The following is a 25,448-nucleotide window of genomic DNA, read 5'->3' on the forward strand; positions in this document are numbered from 1 at the left end:
GACAGTTACTCATCAGCTGGGAACATGCTGGAAGGGGGGCTAACCTGCTTCATGTTTCCCAAGGAAAACAGAGATGGAGTGCATTTTGTTAGCGGGGGTACATGACACCATGGGCACCTGTTCATTCTCCAGTATCGAAGCCTTTATCATGGTCTTTAGTTTGTTGTGTTTGCTGAGTCAGCCTCAGTCATGAGGTTCATCCTGAGTCCAACCCAAGTCATGGTTCATCAAGGATTGGCCGCACTTCCAAAATTAGAAAGAGCTCTGAAAGGAAAAACTGTCCTGTTTATCTTTGTGGGTACCACCTTATATGTCCAAAGATAGTGTCAACATTGTGAATTCAAACAACGTGAGATGAGAGAGGACCTTACTGCTGACTGTCTATGCAACCTATTCTCAGTGAGAGCTCTTCACAGCACTACCGTTATGCTGCAATAGGGAAGGCATTGCTACCTTAGCACACTCATTGCACTCTAGCATACTCTAGCAAGTAACCACATGGGATACCTGAGTCTGCTAGGGAAAATGAAACCCAGAAGGATCCACAATCAGGTAGGTGCTGCAGTGAGAATAACCAGAATGTGAAGAGCCTTGCAGTAGGCTGGAGTGAATAACTACCTGTTCATTCAGATGGCTGAAACCTCTCTTCAGTCTGTTTCCCCTCAAAACTTAGCTTAGGTCAACCCAAGTCTCAGGCTGCCCCTATAGCAGGAAATACATTGCAAGGCTCAGGGTCACAGTGTCAGAGCTCATTCCCTACACTGCTAAATGGTGAGAACAGCCTCTGGCACGCTTTTTGCCCAGATCACCCAAAACTCTCCCAATCAATTCCCACATATGATTCAGAAGTTAACCCAGGAACTATTCCAGGTATGCAGTTAGACGTATCCAAACTCTTTCCTGCTTTGGAAACCAGCAAAATTTAATCATATGGGTACAGCCAGACCATGCCAACTGGACACAGGGCCAGAGAAATGGCAATGACACTGTTTATTTTACTATACAGAGGTAATTCAGTTTGGATATGACTTAACCATTTGTCCCTAGACAGTCAGACATCATGTCTTGCTACTTTACTAATTTAGCCCTTAGTTTCCTGTATTTCCACTATTAATACTTAAAAACAAACCATTTCTAAAATGTCAAAATGTTTCAGACATGTCAGAACAGCTTTTGAACTCATGATTCCTCCCATTTCTTCTTGCTTTTGCTTAAGGTTTGCTGCCATAAAATCATACCTGCCAGCAAGAAAACTGTGTGATCCAAGGAAATAATAGGCAAGTCTTATATGGTTTGTTTGAATTTTTATTTGGCAGCTAGGCAGATGGGCATTTAAGGAATGAGCTCTTCACTGAAGTGAATAGAGTAACTTTAAGGTTCAAGATATTGTTTTTATTCTTCTATGAAGTGTAATCATACACTGTCAGAAAAAAGTGACTCTCTGAATGAGTTTTTTTTACTGTTGTCACATAACAGTTTCCTAATCCCAAATAGGACAGCTGTACTTGTCAAAGGTTTTCACTGATACAAGTGTTCAGTTCCAATTCAAATGAAAGGCAGACCTGTGTGCTCTCCCTGTCAGAGTGCTAAGACCAATTAGAGAGAGCTCCAGACACCTACCAGAGTCAGAACTCACTGTGGAATTAGTGTTAGTTACTGGTGTTTTTAAAATGCTCTTTTGAGAACGCAGGTACACTAAAACTAAGAAATCTGAAATAAAGGCCCTTACTCTAAAATTGTTAGTCATCAGGGAGTAGCTTTTCCTAAAAAAAAAATTGATCCCACTGTGTACATTCACAATGCTAAGAATCTTCTTCTAGCTTTCTGCCTTAAGGCACCAGGTAAAGACCTGCCAAGACTGTCTCTTTGGAAAAAACTGACCATCTGATTCATTTGCTCCAGAAGGACTTGACTTGTCACGGAGCAGGCTTTCAGCATATGAAGCAGGAAGACACTAGCATTGAATTCTGTTGGCTTGTTGCAGGAGCTAATAGAGTGAAATGAGGTATATACACAAAGGCTATGTTAATTATTATAGGCCCTGTTGTTTTTCAGTGCATGTGATCATTCCTGCTTAGGAAAGATCACTCACCCCTCCACTTGATCATCCTTCATGAGTAAGAGGAAATCACGTGCTGTTATCCTCTCTGGAAAGTTCACCTATACATGTCAAGGAAAAGCGGTGATCAGTGATTTCCAGTTGCTGGGAATTATTTATATGAAGAAAAACCTACTAACCTTCTAAGCAGCAGATTGAAATCATTGTCATCACCGCTGAGCATAGAAGATAGTCCAAAATTCCAGCTTCCCCTACGGCTCCTTCCGGTTAACAAGACAAAAGAACATATGCAGAGTAGAAGGCAGCTTCGTGCCTTGCTATAGCAAAACCCTAAAGGGGGCCTGTCTGTAGCAGTAGCACAAATAGTCAAGCCTTCTTCCTTCAACTTTCTGGTTTTTATTCTGGCTGCATTTTCTCACTGCTGGAAATGCTGCTCACCTCTGAGCAAGCCCAAATGCTACGAATACAAAACAACTGACATTCCTAAAGGGGAGCTTGGAGGCATCCTGTCCAGATTCTTCCGTGTGCACCATCCTTCCTCCTTCAGGTACAGACGTCAACCCTGACAGCCTTAGTGATGAATGGGCTGGGTGTTGACAGCTGAAGATGAGGGGCTCAGACAGAAGGAGAAATCTCCAAGACTGATCAAGTCCTGCAATGCTGACTTTACAGTGGAAATAGGCAAAAGAATAAAATGCAGTTAAACACATGTTCTGTGGCTTTCAAATTCACCTCAAGTAGTCATTCAATTTTCCAAGAGGTTGGTGGTCAATCTGTCTTGCATGTAGACAGGAGCATGACCATACTGTTGCAATGCTATCATTAAATGTTAAAATGCAAACAAGGTGTTTCTAGTTCTAATCAGCCAATAAACTCATCAGTATTATAGAAAAAATGAGAAAAAGAAACTGAAAAAACCATCAGCTTTCCTATTCCCATCTTTGCTACATTTATCAAGGTAGTTAAGGTGCATTTCCATATGCTAAAACCACCAGACGTATGTCTAATTAACATTCTCACTGAAAGTATGATTCAATCCATCTTCTAAATCAGCATTGCCTTAAGTTGACAGAGCAGTATATGCCAGCCTATTGGTAAATCCCAGAATTACAGGAGTGGAAATGAGCACTGAACTATCACCTGTTCCATTTGCTGCACCTCAAACAAAACCAGAGATATCTGTCTCATTTCACACAAAGGTCTACCTAATATATACACCAACTGCAACACCGTAACCTCTGTAAGTAACCCATTTCAACTCTTCGCTGTCCTTATTACAAGGTTCTCATAGTTGCCTTGCCTATTGCTTCTGTCTTACCCGTCATGGACAGAAAGCACGGTTGTCTTCCACATTGCTGCAATCTTTCATTTATTTGCACGTCACTGTATGATATCCCTCCTCAGTCCTCGAAAATGTCTTCTTAGGCTGAAAAAAGCCAATCTACTCAAACTTTCCTCACAGTCATGTTTCATAGCTCTCTGATCATTCTGTTTCCTCTCCTTCAGGCTCTCTGGCTAGTCCATGTCTTTCTTAAAGTTCAATTGGGGAAATTGTGCTCTATTTGAGGCCTCACCAATGCCAAGCAGGATCATTTCATACCCGCTGCACACCACAGATCTGTTTAATGAGAACAGTGCCTTAATGAGAACAAAATTGCCTTGTTTGGTAACAGTATGGCATGTAGGCTCATAGTCAGATATGATTCTCTACGCTCCTCACAGCCTTTTCTAGGAAACTGCCACCCAACCAGTTATTCACACTTTATATTTGTGCAGCTGATTATTCCTAACGAGGTGTTAATACCTTGGACTTTTTCCTTCTGCAAAATATCCATTTCTTTCTGGAGAGAACACCAGTACCAAAGACTGACTGACTGCCATCAGTTGTGCACAAGGAATCTGCACAATCATAGACCAGAACAAAGCCAGGCGAAGTCAACAGTAAGGTTTCCACTGGGTTTTGTGAACTCTTCATTGGGATCTACTGCCAATATCATCAAGAATGCAAAGCCCTAAACTCCCACAGACATGTATTAGGGATTAGGCAAACACATAACAGGATAGGATTTGGCCTAAATGCCTAAATTAAAACTCAAACTTGTTCATCAACATTTAAGAAACCTAGTCTTTCCACTATCCAATCTAGATAGTTAACTGGAGACATCATATGGATCATTTATAAAAACCACATTTACCTTCGTCAGTTCTCTCTGATCGTTTGAGGATCACATCCACAACTTGAATTCAAGACTTGTGCAACTGATAATGTCCAAGTAGTTCCTTTCTATCAACTTCATGCTAATGGTTTGCCATCAAAAATTAAAATATACCTACTTAACAAGATACATTCACTGGAAGATGTTTCATAAACATGGTTGTCTAATAACAGTTTCAAATGCATCCATACCACGAAAAAAGGAAGAAAACAGTGTGTTACTTTCAAAAGATCAAACAATACCATCAACAGCTTAATTAGACACAAATTATAATAATTTCTTTCAAGACATGCAACAGCTGAGAGTCCTGAGCCCCAAAACCATTTAGTCTGTATTTCCTTTTCTAAGAACGGGCCAAGGATGGTCTAGATAAACCTTTACTGGTCAGCCATAGGATACTTTGCTCACAAAAATAATTTCTTCTTCACTATCACAGAGATAAAGTTTTATTGCCCCCCAGGCAGGAGGACTTGCACAGACATTGTAAAAAGGCTTTTTCATTTTTCTTAATGTCACTGCGAATAAGCTCATTATCCGTAACAATGTCTAAGGCTTTTCTGAAACCTACTGAACTTTTGGCTTCTCCTGATGTCTCAAGATCAGAATCACCAAGATGTGGGCACCACACTGAATATATTTTTTTCCATGCAATTGCCACAGATTTGTGTGGAAATAACTTCATGAACAAATGATCAGTTAGGTCACTAATAGGCTGTTTGCACCTGCAAAAACCCAATTTGTTTTCATAACCATGGTAACCACATTTTCATGGAATCTCTTTTATTTTTTTAGTAAGGCTTTTATGTGTATTTTGGGGGGGAAAGCCCTCCATATTTTGTGATACACCTAACCAGACAGGCAAATTGGATATTATTTGAAAACTGCACTATTCATAAAGTGTTAGACGTTGCCACTCAAGGGCAGCTGAGACCAAGCTTTATAAATCCCACCCAATAAGCTTCTTTTAATCGAGTATTTCTGTGTGCAAGCAAAGTTAGTGAAAGGTGCCAAAGTAGAAGTGCACAAAACCAATGTTCCCTATTTAAAGCAGTGGTACAGCAGCTGTGGAAACTTTCCCTACACTTCCATGCCAATTTGTCTCATCTCCAAGCTCATTGCTAAGCTCATCCATGTTGCTGATCTAACCAAACTGATACATGTCCAAGTGACAATTTGCATGTGCAACCAAGGGGTGTGTACACAACCTACATGGAGTTTCACGTTCATTCATGCACAAGCTTAATTTGAAAAAAAATAAAAATTTTAAAAAAATTAAACCATTTATTGCAGCCAGTGGGGATCAAGCTTTTAAGTGGTGATTCATCGAGTTCCCATTTAGTTTTATGGGCCTGCCTATATTTCCTTTTCATTTGACTATGCTAGGGTTCTGTGCGCCATGGCAAATATTTGACAGCTTGCTCAGCAGGCTCTGTACTCTGCAGAGCTTGCACAGTGCTACCTATTATTAATTGGTTTCAAAATGCATTCTCCTGTAACCCAAACTAAGATGTGACTATTATAGCTGTCATCCCAAAGTATGCGGAAATAAAATATTTGCAATTAGTTCATGAAATCTTTGTAAGTTTGATTGGTTAAGGCTTCCAAGTTTTAAATAAATTGTGTAAAAATACTTATCCGTGTAAAAGCAGACCTGATTGTCCCAAGTCACCTGCCTGTTATATTCACTTCATTTGCCTAATATACAGTGGCCTAGAGACTTCTGGAGCACCATGACAGAATGTGTAGTAGAAAGAACACTTTATGTCTGTGCTATTATAAAGAACCCTTTTAACCCATTAATCTTAAGGCATTTCACAAGTACACATTAAGCTTCACAACTCTCCTAACAAGAAGAAGCCCAAAGGAAGAAAAAAATCAATTCATGCAAGCAACACTGGTGGACAATTCTTTCTGATGAAGGTGTCTGAAATGATTGATGGCAATCACTGATGCTGTTAGCTGAATGATCTCATGATGAAGAAATTCAGAGAAGTTGCTTCTGAAAAGCAAATGACTGAGCTCTTGTCAAAAGCGTGCACCTAAGCTTTGCACACACGAAAGAACAGGAAGAGGGACAGCTGTCACTAAACTGAGAAGGGAAATCCACACAAGAAGAGACTTCAGCAAGCTTTGTCCAGATGTTTGACCCAAAATTTGCTGCTGTAGTAGATAGCCACTGGTAGTAGCCAGGCCTATGCCTGTCATTGAAGAGGTCTGTGTTGAAGATCTGTTTCCAGACTAAAAAATAAAACATTCATCATGCTTTCACTTTATTGGTGATTTAAATACTGATCTAAGGCTTCTAGCTATAACCTATTTTTGAAGTTATTACAGTCAGAGCTCCTTTATGAAACGGCATTTTAGAAAATGAATGTCCAACGTGTATGTGCGACTGAGGGATTTAAGTGTCATTGTTTGCTACATTTAATTCTCAGGTGCAGTTTCTTTGGGAGTTCCAAAGAACTGCTGTTAAAATGCTTTAGAACGTTAAAATGCTTTAGAACGCTGTAAAAATCTGATGTAAGTAAATAACCTCTCTGCTGTTCATTTAGTCAAAAAGACAACCGATCTTGACATTTTTCCTCACAGAATTTTATAAAGTAGATATTCTTAAAAAAAAAAAAAGTAATATAGTTCAATAAATCACTTCTTATTTATAAATAGAACCATATATATGGTCACCCTTTAAAATTTCGCCAGCTGCCCTAGATAACTTACTTAATCACAGTATTCGTGAATTGTAAATAGTCCCTGTAGTAAGTCTGGAGCTATTTAAGAAACACTGCAACTAGGCAGAGATCCAAAGCATACTGAACTCGGTGGGATCCTTTCCACTGGATTCAGGAGGGTTTGCATTGGGCCCTTATTGAATTACCTCTTTTCCCAAGACAAAGTTCGCAGGTTTCAAACATAGCTCCAAAAGCTTCTTCCCCTGTCCTCAATGTCTGTAATTAAAACCTGACCTCTACTGAAAATCACTGAGTGCATCATATCAGAATCAGTGGATATTTCAGTGCATTATTCAGCCAGGCTTCCTGGAGGCTAGTGAATGGGCAGGACAAGACACCTGATAACACCAGATACTGCATTCTATATATACGTACATGTATATAGAGCAGTAGCTTTACCACTGCTGAAGATGTTCCCGTTGAACGTTATAGCAGGGTGCATGTTCTAATAGGCAATTCCAGTGGGAGCCAAGCTCCGCAGCTTTGTGTCACAATTAGCCAATTTATTACTTAATATACAGAAAGAAAGTGAAAGGCAGAGCAAACAGCCTGTGTATTTACTATTTTTCATTTTCAGGGCTGGAAAAGAGGAGGACAAAGCCAGCAGCACTTGATGACAAAGGGTGATATTCTGGCCCTGGATATTCAGGGCAAACTCTACTCTGGTCACTGCTCACTGCAAAGTGAACTGTTGCAGTTCCCACGAAGTATATTTAATTTGGTCATGCAGCCCACTGACCTTGCTACCAGTGAGAAAAACAACAGCGCTGTCAGTCATGCTTCAGGCAAGTAGAACAGCTAACACATTCTCTGTTCCTCAATATGTCCCAGTATGGGCACACATACACATACCCGCACACAGGTCAATGTAGCCTGAACCAATACCCTTAAAAGTTCACAAGTCAGTATGTAGTAAATGTGGGTATAAAAATATGTTTATACACACAGACACATGCATATGCACAGAAAAATTTTTGAAGAGTTAACTGTGCTACTGTAAATATGGAAATACATATTCATTCCCCCTTCAGACCATTTCTCCCAAAAATGCTTTTAAAGAACAAAAATATGAAAAAAGTAAATACTGTTTATTTTTACTACCATTTTCCTCCTGCCAATCATACTGTCTTAACTTCAGCCTATTCTTTTCAATATCTAGACTCAAATGAAAACAGATTATAATTATTGGAGTTACTTTGGCCAGAGAAATAAAATGAAAAAGGCTTCTCAAAACTTAAAAAGCAAACAGTGAAGTAGATATAATATTTAAGTTTAACCCTCACTATACTAGTGCTTTGCAGACTACCAAGCTAATGACTTTGAGAACCATCAGAGAGAGGGAAATCAATAATGAGACTTTGCAAGGGTATTACTGGCTAAACTGGGGCTGCATGGGACCCATCTGAAATCAACATGGAGAAGATCCCCCATGGATGTCCCTTCTCATCAGGCTGCACAGTGGTAGTAAAGTAATTGCTATAGAAGCCTGTATCTTCTATAGAAGCCATGGAGAAAGCAAGCTCTGCTTTGTCTGTACCCACCAGCCAGAAATGGCCTGTGTGAACTACATTTGAAGCCACGTCAATAGCTAGGTGCTTATAAAGGCACCCTTTATTAAAGGTCAGAGGACAATCTCTCCTGGACATGGGACACACAAGCAAGACCTGAGGTTTCAGCAATTGCAGCAGACCAGGAGGAGGACAGTCAAATTCTGATCTCTGCTAGATTTCTGTGCCAAATCTAACTGGTTTTTTGAGGTTGGGTATGTGTTGATCATGGTCTCCAGATTCCCCACAAATCACCCAATTAATAGCTGAATTTGTGACTTCATATGTTGCCTCAGCATTTTATTTGACCTCAGTCAACCTCATTTTCCCCTTTCTCCTACTCGCAGAAAAGAGATTATCATATTCCCTGGGACTCTCAAGTACCTCTGAGTCAAAGAAAACACAGAAATTTCAGTACAATGGTCCTGAAACCTAGAGGCTGTGAAGTTTTGTATGAATACAAAGTTTGCTCCACACAGAAATCCCAAATAGCACTGAAGCTGGTAATTGCTACTGCTGGGAAAACGCGGGGAAAGAGTCATGCTGACATGCTTTACATACTTCATCTTCAAGCATACCTGTTTCACCAAATTTTAACTCACGAACACCTAGGCAAGGGAACAAATTGGGATTAACTGCCGACTGTGGGTTGTGTTTAATTGCTGCCATTGCTGGTGGTGTCCAGACACACAGTTTAGTAAGTTATCAGGTCTCTGCACTTCCTGACCCCAAGAGAACCTCAATTAAAGAAAACTATTGATTTTTTGTGTTGCCAGTCAATCAGAACCAGACTCCAACACACAGGTAGGAGCAGTTGCCTTTGCACAGCTCCTTCCTAACAGTCTGCTCTTTCAAGAGGCCTCCCAAACTTTATGGATCTCAAATTCTGGATGGGAGCATTTAGATCCCGCAAATTATTGCTTATTGGTGAAATGGGTGCATATTGAAAAATATGTCCATCGTTCCATCAGTAACTCTTTGATTTGGCCAATATCTTACAGATAAAGCACCTGCCTTGGGAAACTTACATTGCTTATTTGACACCCTGTTTTGCACTGTGGCGGCATAACAAATGCTGACACACCATCAGAGAATGAGGGCAGCACGATAAGACACGCACATAACTGGAGTTAGGGAAGACAATATACCTCATGTCAGATTAGGTACCTGATGGCAAATCCAATGTTCTGTAGCTGGTCCAGCTGTTTAGCATTTTCCGATGGCTTACACAACTGATACAGAGCTATTTATTTATGTTTGTATCAATGGATAATTCATGACAGGTCTCTTGAATAATTTATTTTAAGAGTTCTTTAATATTCTTTAGCATTTTATTTCCCCCTATAATGGTGTTTAGAAATTTTACGCATTCAGAATAAGATGAGGGAAAATTCTAAAAATTCCTTATCTCATCTCCCACAACTTCAAAGTAACATTCTGCTGAAGAAATAAAGGTATAGGAATGCCAAAAAATACTTTCCCCTTAGAGTATTCACTTCCAAAATGACTTCCATGTCATTTTTACTCAGCACACGAGATTGGAAACATTTTGGACTCCTTTCAACTCTGCTGAGGCAAATCCAGATGTTGAGTGCAATATTTTTATTTTTTGCTTTCTATTCACTCAACACTAGTCATCAGCCAAAATCTGCCTTTCTCCTTGTGCAGTCTTTTCCATTAGTACAGGGGAATATGTAAAATGTTTTCAGCTGAAACATGCAGGAAGCAAAGATAGCTGGTTTATGTGAGAATAACTCATGAAGCTATTTAATAAATACTGCCAGCAAGGCACCGAGTATAATTACACCCAGTTGTCTTCCATTCCTCTTTACAAAGATGACATTTTCTCATTCCTGTTTTCATTTCTGATGCTTTTGTCATAGACACTAGCAGTGAAAGAGACCAAGCTCCTATTCTTTCCAAATAAAAAAGTAAACCTGCATTTTGAGTGATGGTTTAGAAATCTGGAGTGACATCTAATTGATGACTTCTAGAGTGCACAAAATATCTGTTAAGGAGTTTCCAATTCAAATAGACATTCTTCCTGAAATCACTTTGTTTCTCTCTCTAGATACCATTCTAAATGTGAGGGAGAAGTAAAGGAACAGAGGAGGTAGTAAGGGAACAGGGGAAGAGGTATTTTGGCTTACCAAAATCCATTTACATATAAGGACCTGCAAGAAATACCACCAGTTGAGACCGAAGGACTTGAACTAAGCCACCCCAATGAGCAGACAGAAGCCTGCAAAATAAAGGAGAAGGAAATTTTATTTTCTGAGAAAAAAATATTTCAAGAAAGTAAGAAAAGCACATGCTATAGTGGGGAATGTTTTTAAAAGCTTCTTTCAAATCTTCTTGGCAAATAAAGTTTTGTTTCGTTTGGTTAAAAGCAGTGTGGCTTATGCCTTTGGCATTCAAATTTACATGCTAATAAAAGTGTGCTTATAAACTCGAATAACCACACTGCACAGTCCCAAACACTGCACCCCTGAATCTAAAAGCTGCTACTGCCAACATATGTATATTGTCCAGATCTCCCCATCTGCAGTCAATTATTTTCCTTGCTATGACCAAAAATCCCAGTCCTTTACAGCATACTCCCAATTATTAAACTGCAGTTCTGCTCTCTAAAAATTGCAATTTTTTATCATCTTCCTAATTCCATATCAAATGCATTCAGTCTAATTATGGCTTTTCCACCAATTTGCAAAGCTTTGCAAATCCATGCTGGATTCTGAGAGTGAAGCTGAACTTCCTTCATTTCACTGAACAACCTCAACAAAGAGAGCTGCAGACCAAGATAACTCCTCATTTATACCTGTGCAGCCCCATTGGCTTCAAATTATACTTTCTGCTACCCATGTATAACTCAAATTTCAGTGCCTTATTATTGGTGCAGTTGATCGGAACATATTAAACAGTGTTGACAATGCACAGTGCACAAGAAGAAATAGATTAGTTTCCTCTCCCTCCCTCACATCACACCAAAGGACAAGGATTGTTAAATAAAAAGCTGCTATTTTCCAGATCACTTTTCACACTCCACATGCAATTTAAAGAGCTACCCGTTGTGCCTTATGATTGTGTTGTCCCTACTGAAAGCAAAAACGTGCTGTTTTCCCTACTGCTGCATCCTACCTAATCTGGAAAGCTCTAAGGGATACTGCAAAACACAAGGTAGAAGTTGCCTTTACTTAGCCAAATCAGAAAGAGAATAGAGACTGATTAGGTCATTGCTAACTGTGATTCCTCCAGACTCAGTCCAAGTTCTTCGGAGCGATAGAAGGTTTCTACAGTGTCAGAGCTTAATGCCTAGTGTCTTTCAAAACTCACACCATACTTGTTATATACAAGTATATAGAGAAATATAGAGAGCAGGAAAGAGAAGAAAATTCTGATAACATTCAGACAACATGCTCCACATCACTGAGAATTTTTTTCAGGCTTAGACTTCATCATGAGCGCTTATAAATGCCTTTCTATGTGAAGTTCCAGCTGAAGAGACTGAACATCTGAATAGCTTTACTTTCTGGTAGACACGTGGATGGCAGAAAGCCTGCTGGTACTCAGAACTGATTTAATCAGTTTTCAGACAACAAAGAAAAAAACACAAAACAGACCCAAAAGATCACCCTGAAGAGATACCAGAACTTGTCACCAAAGTGACACACTTCTGACAAGAACCAGTGGGCAGTGACATGAGCTATACTTGCCTGAGACTGCCTTGGGACTTTTGCAAATCCCTGGATGCTGGGCATATAGAGGAAGTCAACGAATTAACGCTGGCATAAGAAAACAAGGAACCAGGCCCAATACATTGGAAGCTCCTGGCGTTTTTACAACATTTACTACTAATCCTATAGTACATCTGATTCTAAGTGACAGCATGTGGCATTATCATAAACGTCGGTTGCATTATTGTTGCCACTTTCACCCCCTAATCTTAGGGAAAGCAGAGCTGTTAAGATGTTGGAAAAGAGATAAACTATTTTATCCTGATGTTATGGACATATGATCACTTGTAGCACTCCGCTATCATGAAGGGGAAAAGAAGCGCTAAACCTTCTGTGCCACTCTCATAAGATTTAGCAAATTACCAGATTCATAGGTATAAGTGGCAGGATGGGGGAAGAAAGGGTGTTAGCTAAACTTTCCCAGTGCATCTGCTTTGGTGGAGGCAGGGTGCACATGTATGTGTGCACTCATACTGATGGGGTAGTTTGAGGAGCTTACAAGAGATTACACAATGTTGTAATGGGACATCAAGGGTTTATCTGCATGTGCTGAGTGAGTTATATGAGTCATTCTAAAAACTCCTGATAAAACCTGACTACCATGCCATCTTGGACTGTACTATATATATACATATACACACCAATGGTTTACTGAAAAAAAAAAAAATTCAGAAAATTCTCCGACACCCTGAAATTATAGTTGAGTTTCTTTCACTTATCCTTTTTTTCTCTGAAAAACAAAAAAAACCTAATAATGTCTCTGTAAAGACATTAAGCCTTTAAAGACTTCAGAGAAAGAGGAAAAAAATTGTGGCTAGTAGAACTACGTGTGACAAACATCAGAACGGACCAAGATGCCTGACAGCACTGACGAAATCCTTTAGCCAGACCAACTACCCTGAGGGCAGAACACACAAAACTAGTGACAGTTCCACCATTACACCCGATGCCATTGTTCATTGCAGCTCCTAGTTGTTTTCTGGGACCAGAACTAAGGATAACATGCTGATCACCGCCTCCCAGATTAACTAGGAAAAAAAAAAAAGGTGATTTGTGGGAGTAAAAGACTGGTAATCTTTTACTTCTTTTACTCAGAAGGGCCTTTTCTCATTCTCATGTGCTTACACTCCAGGTAAAAAGGACCTTCAGCATTAAAAGCATAATGCCAGTGGCACACAGTCTTCAGAGAGAATAGCATTAGCCAGCTTCAGTAATTTTAAACTTCAGTCGAGCTTAGAATTAGTTTAAGTTAAGCAAATCTAGGGCTTGTAAAGCTACTAAGGATGTGCTCTTGACTGAGTCTCTTTGGGATATCACAGGCATTGGTTGTAAGTTAACATTTTTGACATTTACCAAACATCCTGTTAAAGCTTCTTAAGATTAGGCAGTTCATGTTACAATCAACTTTGTTTTAAAAAAATAAAATTGTTGTTTGAAGACCAACCTTTGCCCTGAGGCACATCTGCTGAGGAAGAGACAAAAACAGGTTACATCATCTTGTTAGCTTAAGATGGGGCCCTCAAAATATATATCAAAAACAGAATCTTAAGAAATCACGTATTTTATTTTTATTATTCCAGGAAAACTGAGTTGGTATGCTTGTCCTTGAACTTATAGTGCCAAAATTAATACAATTATGCACAAGAGCCTTGTTTTATACAAAATACAGTTTATATTTTCAAAATATTAATATTTGGCACATGCAGAAGAGCTTTCACCATGGAAGAATTTCAGCTTGCCTCACAAACAACTAAACTTACTGAATAACCCTACAAAGGAAATAAGAACGGTCTCTATCTGAGGTATGTATTAAGTGAACTTCACAAAGAATAGGAGGTTGTTCTCCCACTTTCACCCAAGAAGAAACAGAACTGGGAAGGCAGACCCAACTCTTAGGGATACTTCAGTAATGGGTCCACTATTAGCACGTTGCTGAACGCTTGGATTCAGATACGTGCCTCAGCACCTTGCTGAAGTGAGGTCCTGATCACCATGTCCATGCTCTCGCTTCTGCCCTTCCAGCTTGACACAGTCATGGCAGAACTGCTCCCTGCACAAAAGGAACTGTGGAGGCTGTAGACCACCTTTGATCAACACACTCATACCTGCCGTTAGCACCTACAGCAGAACCACTACTGATCAAGGGCTGATGTGACCCAATTTTGGTGAAAGTGAGACTTCACCTCCTTGCTAGCAATTGCAGGGACACGAAGGTGCTGCTCTCCAGCCTTTCACCCTGCCGAACGCGCCTCCTTGCCCCTCCAGCCGAGAGTGCATGCACAGGCTGCTTCATCTGTCACTTGAGCTTGGGAAGCACGAGCCTAAGGAAGTCAGTGAGCAGGATGAAAGGGAAAGCATGGTCACTCATCTTGAAAGAACTCATTTCCCTTCCCAAATTCATCTTCCTCAGTTCATCCATCTTCCTGCCACCTCCCATTTTGAAGTGAGGTGCCTTTCTTTCTCTTTTCTTCCTCCCTATCACAGTCAGATTGTCTGACTCTTTCATTCCCCCTTTTCAAGCCCAGTGCTATGCTCAGGAAGCATTCCTTCAAGGGAAGAAAACACACTTCATTGTGCTGCAAGGATAGTACCACACCTGTCAGTGCACCTCCTGTGTGAGGCAAGACACTTGCCTCTTGGATAGATTTTAGCTTTGGAGGAAGTTTACAGGAGATAGTAAAATAACTGCAAGTGAGATTTCCAATGACAAAGACTTCCTTAGACCTGGCTGGCTGATGCAAATTACTGCGTGGCATTCTGGTGACCCTGGTATTGTCTTGAAAAGAGAAACAGCCCATTATTCTTTATTCACCACTTGGTAGGATTTAATGCAGAAAATACCCCTGGGAAGTGCATCTCTGCATCCTCAGGCACCCACAGGGAACTGCCAGTGCCCACTTGCCCCAGTTTTCAAAAATTCAGAATTTCAATGCCATTTTTATTTCCATGAAAACGTCACCATTTTCAGCTGTTTAAATATCATTGTTCCAATAAAATACTGGCACTGCAATGTTCCACAAGAGCCTTTTAAAACAGTTGAATTATAAAGTGTTACACAAAGGGCATTTTGTCTCATTCAAATGAAATAATAACAAAATTAATCCCAGGAGGAAAAACACATCTCAGACAAGAGCTTTTAAAGTGAATTTAATTTTTGTATGTCCAGTTGACATCCGATCTTTTGTGAATTAAGTGAAAGAGCTGGTTCCTTAGAATAGACTCACTTTTCTTATGACTATGATGGAGAACTTTTTGTGTCATGATAAACTGTTGCCAAGTAATGATAGTTAAACATTTAGCCATGATCATTACACACACCATGGAGTTTATGATCTGAAAAATTCACATGCCAAAATCTTCAGAATTAGATGCAATAAGTTAAGCAGATAAATCCAAAAGACTGGAAGAGAAGACACCCAAAATTGTTTGACTTCTAGCCATAGTGTTGGCCTACTTGGCTCCCTCATGCTCACTCAGAGAAGCAGTGAGTGGGTCAGGTGCACAACCCAGATCTCTTGGCTATCTGGCTGGTGTCAATCTAAAGCTCCATTGAACAGTGCACTCAACAGGGTGAAGAGGTTTTTTAAAGCTTACTGTGCTCCTATATGCACCAATAATTCTGACGGAAAATTAAATCTCTCTCTGAGTATGCTGCTGGGAGAGCAATCCAAAGGGCATGAAGACCTTATGAAGCCACCCTTGGCATTTGCAAGAATCTTCAGATTGAGGTTTTCCATGAGAGATAGGTGCTTGAAAATACACATTTCAAAACCTGGCAGAACCTCCCAAAATACCTTCCTGCAACTTCAGGCTCACGAACACTGTGTGAAACTCTGGCCCTCAATCACAGAAGTCAAACAGTGAGGCATCAAGTAGCTTGTCCAGATAACAGCTACTTCTGCTGGAATAGGCACTTTATGATAATGTCATTCTGTAAGATTTCCAGAAGCTTGCGCTCTCTTATTCTCAGGATGTTTGGTCCAGGATTTCACTCAAAACAGCTGCTCCTCTGATTCCATTTATTTTTATTTTACACTGTATCACATGTATTAAAACAGAAATTAGAAGTCTGAAAATGTAAAAAAAAAATTGCTAAATAAGGCAGTATTAAAATAAGAAATTACATCCCCACATAAGTGCTCCAAATTAATCAGGGAAGAGTTTAAGTAGAGTATGGTATTCAGCATTACCTAAATTCTAGTTCTACTTGATACTAATGGAAGCTTGTTGATATGTGATGCCTGTTTAATGACCCGTGAGATACGAATATATTGCCTAAGTCCATTTCTTACAGCATATATGTAGGTGTCGCACAGCATGGCTATGACAATAGCCATGACTTAATACCCTGGTTGGCAGTATATCTACACAGCCAGCTGATTGAATTACTGTTCAGAAATACTCTAACTAGCCTTCAATAAGAAGCAGAATAAATCAGGCTTTGTGGAAGTCCATTCTGTCATGGCTAGGTGCCTTCCAGTACTAAGCGAGGTTATATTAAGCTGCCTTGGGTATTTCTAGTCTAAGATGCAACCTGCAATGTAGACATAGTCATGAAAATGCTGGCAACATGAAGCCACAAAAAGTGAACCACCTGCGTATCCTCAGAGTCAATCCTCTCAAACCAGGGCTCAGGCAAGGGTAGGAAAGAAAGTATAAAAGTTGGTGGAGCTTTCCTTCCTGGCAGCTTTCCAGGGGCATTTCACCCACCCACAGAGACCCTGTGCAAGGGCTTCATCTGACTCTAGACCCTTTTACCCTAAATGAGGAGATGTCAGTGTCTGCACTGTCAGTTAGGCACTTTTCTCTTGCAGCAAACTCTTGCAAATCAGTAGTCTCCCAGTCTGATTCTTCAAAACTATCATATACAGGTGCTTCTACGACTCAGTTCATGCTGCTTCACCACTAGACAAACGTGCCATCTAAATGAGACTATTATACAGGCATCTCACTCTAAGCAAGGCATTCTAGTTTCATCCTTTGGCTCCCTGCACGCTGGAGCAGCTTGGCACTACCTGGAGTTTCGGCAAGTGATACAATTTTCAACTCATTTCATCCTGCGCTTACGTGGTGATGGGCAGTCAGCCTGCAAGTCTAGGAAGCAGGAGGGGAGCTTGTTTGCTTAGTCTGAATCTCTAGGGTACGCTCACTGCTGTTCTAATGTAAATGTTTATGAGGGATGCAATAAAATATTAAAATAAATGAATAATTGATATTTACTTTATAGTAATTCAGATCCTTGCTTGTTTGAATAAAATACATTATTTACAATATTCTGCTTAACTAGGAGTGATTTCTCTTTGTTCATGCCACTTACTAATTACTTGTTCCATCTGACACATTTTCCAGAGCCATATTGAGATGGTTATTGCATGTCAGTGTTTAAGGGCTTAGTATCCATTTTCCAGATACTCTGTAACACGAAAAGAAGAGCTTCACAAACATATTTCTTGCATGGTAGATGATCTTTAACTCTAATGGATTTTTGACATACACAATCATTATCAAGATGTAGGTATATTAATTAAAGCTGAATGATGGAAAAAGATCCACAAAACACTTTATCTAGCTCACAGCTTGAATTCAATACACTGGGTTTGTACTTACAATATGCATTATGCATGAATATTGAAATGATAATTTCATTAAAAAATGTCCCCAAATCTTAAAAACTATGTACCCAAAGTGCATTATCCAGAAAAAATTATTCATTTGTTAAAAGGCTTCAGTCATCCAATTAAAGAGCAAAAATTGAACCTCATATTAATCTGCAAACCCTGAAAAGTAAGTAGTTAAAATTGACAGTCTACAAACAGCACATAGCTTGAAAATTATCCGTCAAAAATATCTGACGGAAATTTACAAATTCCAAATACAGGTAATGCATACAATTCACTCCTGTTCCAATTAATTAAGAAATCAGTTCAATTAGTACAGTCCAATCTCATACACCAATTCATGTTACTTATCAACAACCCGCTAACATGCCGCTAAGCCCAGTGCACACTCATGTTTTGTGCATACTTAGGTAATTACGGAATGCGCAGTGAAGAAGGAATCCCATTTCCCTTCTAAACGCAGGTGTGCCCCACGGATCAACTTTCACGACCTGTCTTTAAGCACTGGGGTGTGAGAAACGCCAGGAAAAGGACAAACACTGAATGTGAGCTGCTGCCAGAAATTCCACCATCCAATTACGCTGTGAATCTGCCTTGCAAAACTAAAGAAGAATGTTATAATACTGTTGTAATAAACATGACATAATTCAGACAAAATGCTTTTTGCAAATTAAGTGCCAAATGCCTCCTCCTTGAGACATAATAAATGTAATTGTGGAGTATTTGAAAGGCAGGCTGCGTGCATTTATCCTCTTGAAGAATAGCTTACAAGGGTTCCCAATGAACATGAGGGTATCCTTCTTGCTAATTCTTATTGATATATTAAAAACTAAGTGAATAATTGCATTTATACTGGCAAAATATCAGTCACCTTCTCTGGCTGATGCTTTACGGGTAAGCAGGGGGACTTGTATGATTTTGTAGTGTTATGCCAGTAAAATCAGCCTGGAAATACAAAGTGCCAGATTGCAATTTATCAGGTTACTTCACCTCTCAGTGACCTCTGAAATTTTGCGGGAAGTTACTGGAGAGCTGGTCTGCACAAGAAACGGTGGACTGAACTTACGGAAAAAAATCACTGATTATTTCAGAGATCACCTAGAGGAGGACCTCAGACCTGAATCCAGCTTCCCTTTAAGCTGATCTGAACACAAAAATAATTACAAACATATCACCATTGCAGAAATTTTTGCTTCCACTATTGACTTTTCAATTTTCAAACTACTACTCTTGGGGTTTAGTCTAGGCCACACCTGCATGTATGTGTTTTTCCCTGTGCTCTAACTTTTTATATATGGGATTTTAATAGACATGTTATATACAATTACATTTAGGTTTTGTCTACAATTTTGCAAAAGAAAATTTCTATTACTAAGAGCTACACCTTTTGTACCTGCAGAGGACCTAACACACAACGCTCTTACCTAATTATTGTTATATTATCCTTAATACACACATGGAAAAACTTTATCAAATTCAACAAAATAATACTGGAACTAACAAACCCCTTATTCCCAACCCTTCACTCCAGCCCTGTGCAGTTTTCCATGCACATAGAGGAGCTTTAAGGTAGGATTGATAGGACTTTAGACTTCTATGACTTAGAAGTATGAAGTACTGGTCTAAGTTAGTCATGTAGAGTCTTTTACAATCTATTGAAAAAAATAGGAACTTTTAAAGCATGAATCACCTCCCAAAGTAAGCATCCATACAGGCCAAGTGAATTGCTTTCTGGGAATACCTATTTCCTTCCACAGATTTCAAGACAGTCAGGGTGTCTACATTGCAAAAGTCTAGGTGTGATGACTACTACTCACTGAATTTCATTTTTAATTAAAAAGAAAATGAAAGTCTTCAAGAAAAAATGTGTATCCACATATTATGAGCCTCTGTCTAGCAGTTTAACATAAACATTAAATCAAGATGGACAATCTAAGACACGTCGAGAAATAAGGCTGGTAAATAGATAGAAAGAAGTACAGTGCCATGAATATTTCAATACCAGCCCAAAATAATGCAGCTTCTTCAGGGGAACATCTAAACCAGGCAGCATCACATATTATGTTCATACCTGCATTTTTACTTCAGCAAAGTAAGAGGAAAGCATTTCAGATTGAACACGACCCTACCAAAGCCTTTCACACAAAATCCAGACAAACTGAAACTCAAACTCTATTGGTTTTTGCAGGTGCTCCTGAATTTTCCATTTTGGAAAAGTGCCAAGATCAAAAGTATCAGACATCCCAAGAAGGGATTTTTCTCATGGTATTTAACAGCCTGGATGAAGCCAGGAAGTCACAAAGGCTTGAATAAGCTCAGATTTAAGTTGATTTCAGCTTGCCTTTTTTTTTTTCCCCCCTAGAGCCAAAGGATTCTAAGAAATTCTGGCAGTGTCCTAATACACTGATGAAATTGGGTAATTGCTTGAAGTAAACTTCTCCAGTCATTAGGGTTCCCATATCAATGCAGGCCCAGAAATGAGATTATTCATCCCTCTTTTCCGAGGAGCATGTATCTCCTTCCAGGCAGCGATACAAAGGGAGGCCATGAGCCTGGAAACACATACGAACATTGCTTTCTAGAAACATAAAAAAGCTTTCCACCTGCCAAACGCAGAAGACCCCAGCTACACTATACGATGTACCTTTCAAGTCAAAGTGCCTGAAGCTTCTCTGTGTCTGCTTTCAGACGCGTTAGATCAAGGTCTGATTGATTTTGGTTGCTTCTTTAAATCCTTGACTTCTTAAATGTCCAGGTATTGTCTTTTTACTGCTGCATTTTGCAGTCCACCATCCTTCAGGGAGGCTTGACATGGATTGCTCCAGACTGCAGTTAAAAGGGGCAGCAGTACCATGGATTGTGTGGCCCTGCTATCTTCACAAACCAGCTTTTCTCAAACTGTAAACAAGAGCTTGCTGAGGATTTATTAGTGGATGTGCAGAGTAAACAAAAACCTACAAGGATCGTGTCAGATTACACTACCTGTGAGCAGTGGTTTGCAAGGCTTTCTGAAGGAACCTACTGCATTTGTGAAATATTGCAAGCCTGTCAAAATCATGCAATGATGAGAGCTTAAGAGGATACTGGCTAAAAACTTGACAAATCATTCTACGTCCTCCACAGATATAACATGCTTAGTGATATCTGAATTTTCACATTACACCACTTTAAAATGACTAGTTGTAAACATGACTAAAACTAAAAGGATTAACATTCCTTAGATATTTCACCTAAATCAGCTACTCCAAAGGAGGAATTTAGCCCAAGCATTTGTCATGTCTTCAACTTTCCTCTGTGACACAACATTCAGAAAAAATGAGAGTGACTTTTCAAAATTTGTAGGTGAATTTAGTGCTCGTGAGAATGAAGGATTCACAACCCTAACTAGAGCCAGACACAGTACATTGTAGAAATTTACATTCACAGAAGACAGCATAGCATTCTTCGGCTCTAACCTGAAACACCCTCTCTCCCTGGTCCTTCCTCAAATCAACGTTATTGGCTAAAGAATCATGAAAACAGTGCTCACAACACATTCATGCCTTGCTCAAACTTGGTGAATGCTCAGTGAAGAAGGAACTACCTTTCTCTTGAAACACACCTTCTGAATTAAGGTGTGCCCCATAGATCACCTTTCACAGACATGTATATTTGTTCATTTGCTTTCTCAAGGAAGAGGTTCCAAAAATGAAATCCATGTTAGGGAACATGTAGAGGGCTTGCCCTGAAAATACCAAATAATCCCCTCTCATGCCTCCCCAGCACTGGAGCTGACCTGAATAGAATAATTTCAGACTATTTTCTGGGAAATGCCTTAAACTGTGACCCATGGCATGATATTGACATAACCTATGTCTGCTCTATGGGGTCCAGGAGCATTTCCCAGTTTTGGTGACCGTCATTCCCCTCCACACACACACTCACGTATCCTGGTTCCCATGTAGAAATACCAGCCCGAAAAAGAACATGCCAAAGTGAATGTCATTCACTTCCACTGGGAAATGAAGATGAAGGATACTGGTGGATTGGGAAATGAGGACTAGAGAATCAAATGTTATTTATTTATGGATCAAATTATGAAAAGACCAGCACAAAAAATTCCACGTATTCATACTATGTTTCCTTGAGCTCCAGATACCCATAAATCTAAAGAAATAGTTTAAAGTTTTGTCCATTTCTGCTGCTGTTAACTGGGAATCCACTCAGAAACCCTTGTTAATTTTAGAAAGGATCTTTATGCAATAACGGAACATAATCAGCCAGAGCAAAAAAGTGCAAAAAAGAAATTCTTCAGTCATTTTTCCCCTCATTTCTTTTACCTTTGGATAATGAGCATGCTATCCAAACAGCTGACTACACAAAACTGCCAATGCTGTGATTCAGACATAATAGTGATGAACAGTTAATCAGAAACCACCCTAAAATAAATCTTGCACAGTATTCTTTAGCCTTAAAAGCCTGTCTTGGCACCATTTTTCCTCTCTGAAACGTCCATCTTCATACTCTACTAGGAACTTTTCTCATGCAGGGTATGAATATGCCCGAAGTAAATCATAGAATCATAGAATCATTGAGGTTGGAAAAGACCTCTAAGATCATCGAGTCCAACCGTCAACCCAACACCACCATGCCCACTAAACCATGTCCCTAAGCGCCTCATCTACACGTCTTTTAAATACCTCCAGGGATGGGGAAATAAAACATAAGAAGCAGTAACACTCTTCTCTTATTTCTTGGGGAGCTGCTGCAACTTTCCCTAGGGCTGTCCTTCTCTGAAAACTGGCAGGGAACAGAAAACTTCCCACTGGCATAGATGGTGGTTGTGCTATGAGGAACTCCAGGAGCCTGATCAGCCGCCCTGCTGGAAGTACAAACTGGCAGGATCCTGGGCACGGGAAAGGTTAATGGAGAAGAGGAGGAAGAGAAATCAGGGTGAGGAAAGGAGGGTGCCCCTCTATAGAGATGGCTAGTGAGATCTTAGACTCACAACCCTTCTGTCAATACTTGCCAGGTGTAAGAGCCTGAGGAAGAAACAGGCTGCCCGGCTCAGCTGTATCCGTAGTGTCTTGCCCTGCGGTCACCCTACTCAGTACAAGGTCTCGGAGATGGGAGCAAGCAGGACACTCCAGCCAAAACTCATTGTTGAAAAAGAGACCCCATTATGTCGCCATACCTCCCCTGCAGAGATGCCTGCAGTCTCAGCCGTGGCCCTGGCCCCTCTGCGCTCACCTCGACTCAACTCTGTGGCTCTTCCCGAGACGAGGGCTGGACACCACGTCCATCACAAGCCAGGTGAACAGCGCGGTCTCCAGCCACAGGTCTGACACAGCTCCCAGACTCCCTGCAGCCAAGTTTGCCCTTCGCTCTCAATTTGGCTATATTCTCTGCTAAGTCCATGGTTTTGGACTGTGATAGATCACTGACTCACCTCCTGAGGGTCTCTTGGATGACCAGCGCCCTTTGGAGGAACGTATAACTGAGTGGTGGCTGTGACCCGAATGGGAGACCGCTCCACGCCTCTGCTCCAAGACAATCAGAGGAGACTAATGTGTTTTCATTGGTGAAGAGAGCCGGGCAAGCGTCTATGTATCAGATGTAAAATGATATTGAAATAACAAAGCGTTTACTTAAATTCACACTGTTCAAATGAAAGGCAACCTCACCTATTTTCCCTTTTCAGATAGGGTATTGAGAGGTCCGTTTTTTTATTCAGTTCACTTGAGACTTTAGCATAACAGCTAAACTTTATGCTGTTAAATTCCCAGAAATCATTTTTATGTGGCCAAAGAAAGGCATGGACACTAGAGATTTTAAGAAAACACAGTGGTGTTTATTTGATTTTCTTGTTACATAAATGGATTTTATGTACTGGAAAAGTAGCTAATCTTGATAGATGTGCATGTGGTAATACAGCTGATGGTTACTGAAGCCAGACAATGTGAGCTTTCTCTTTCCAAGCCTCTTATTGAGGAATTGTGCTGATACTTAAGTAAATAAAATGACAAAAAGAAAGGGGATAGAAACACAGAGCTGATTAAGATCAAATTAAAAATAAATCAACAGCAAGTCCTACTGATATGCAACTCCAGAAGCTGCAGCAGTGTCACAGCATAACACAAATGAAGAAAAATGCATTGATTTCTAGACACAAACATAACAATCATTTCTTCATATACATCATTTGGGCATTTTAACGGACATTTGCTTGGAATGCCTAAATTGATTCAGCTCATGAGATCATCACATGGCAGTCTCCAAAAAACTGGTGAAGCTTATCAAAGTAGTTGATGGATTACACTGCCCCACATACAACAGGGCAGTGTGAAATATCTTTCTCTACTTTGTCACCCTAAGCTTCAAATAGAATCATTCTCTATATGTATCATTTGGATGTCTATCCAGAGCATATCACTTCTTTCCCCACATTTTTATATCTGCTTTTTTCCCCAACACTGAAAAACAACAATTCATTTTAACTCTTGAAGTATGCAGGATGCTACATCCCCAAAGCAAGAAAACACGCTGTGGAGCCGAATTCCCAACACAACCTGCACATAAAAAGAAAAATGGAGAAAAAAATTGTTTTACACTGTATGGTCTATGTTCAAGACAGAAACAGAGAGGCCCACACAACTACTGTTATTTGGGGTTTTTCTTGCACTTTATGGCACATCATCAGGCAGATTACTGAAAGCCATAGGACACAGCAGTCTAGTCACGTCCCAGAACTTCTCTATTATCATTAGAGCTAGAAAGGGTAGCAATTTGCATGGAAGTAAGAGGTAAGAGCAAAGCTTCCAACTGGAAAGAGGTAGGAGTCGGTATTAGAAAGCCAATCTGAGCATATATGGTGGAACTCTAACAAAAGCATATGAAAGCTACATCAATGCTGTACTTGCTCATGAAGCCTTCTATTCAAGAGGTATTGACAGGAATCTATATCCTGCCAATTTAAAGTCTCTTTACTCTTCAAGTGCTGCTTTAAAGAATGCACCTAAGAATAAGTTCAGCATCATGCAGCAATTTTGTAGGGAAAAATCAAAATATATTACTTCTTAATTATTTGTTTGCTTGATGATACCAAAGAACCTTGGGCATAACTGTGCAAATACAGAATTAATAAAGGTCCTATATCCCAAATATCTGCTCCATACCAATGTTGCTGCAAGTCACAGTCATGCCACATACATTCAACACGAAACATTGATCTTCTAAGCTTTCAGGTATGTGCTTTTCTTAAAGCATCTCAATAGTTCCATGAAAGTCACATGGTCTCAGTAGTCCATGAAAGTTGTTCTCTTAAACCTGTTCTCTTAAACATCAGCCCACTAGAGCGTTAAGTTAACTTGCTTGGGTAGTGGCAGCTGCCACACAGACCTTAGTGCTGGCTCATCTCCAGTCCTGATGCTGTGACTGTAACATAGCTTAAGACACTCAGGTTATCTCCTATTCCTTTTGGAAAATGCAATGGGAACTTGAAGTTCCACCTCAGTGTTACCAGAGATGTTCATTTAATTATAGAAATTAGAGACTGAAATAGTCTCT

This window comes from Aptenodytes forsteri, unplaced genomic scaffold, assembly GCF_000699145.1.
Source record: "Aptenodytes forsteri isolate BGI_AS27 unplaced genomic scaffold, ASM69914v1 Scaffold82, whole genome shotgun sequence".
Taxonomy (NCBI): Eukaryota; Metazoa; Chordata; class Aves; order Sphenisciformes; family Spheniscidae; genus Aptenodytes; species Aptenodytes forsteri.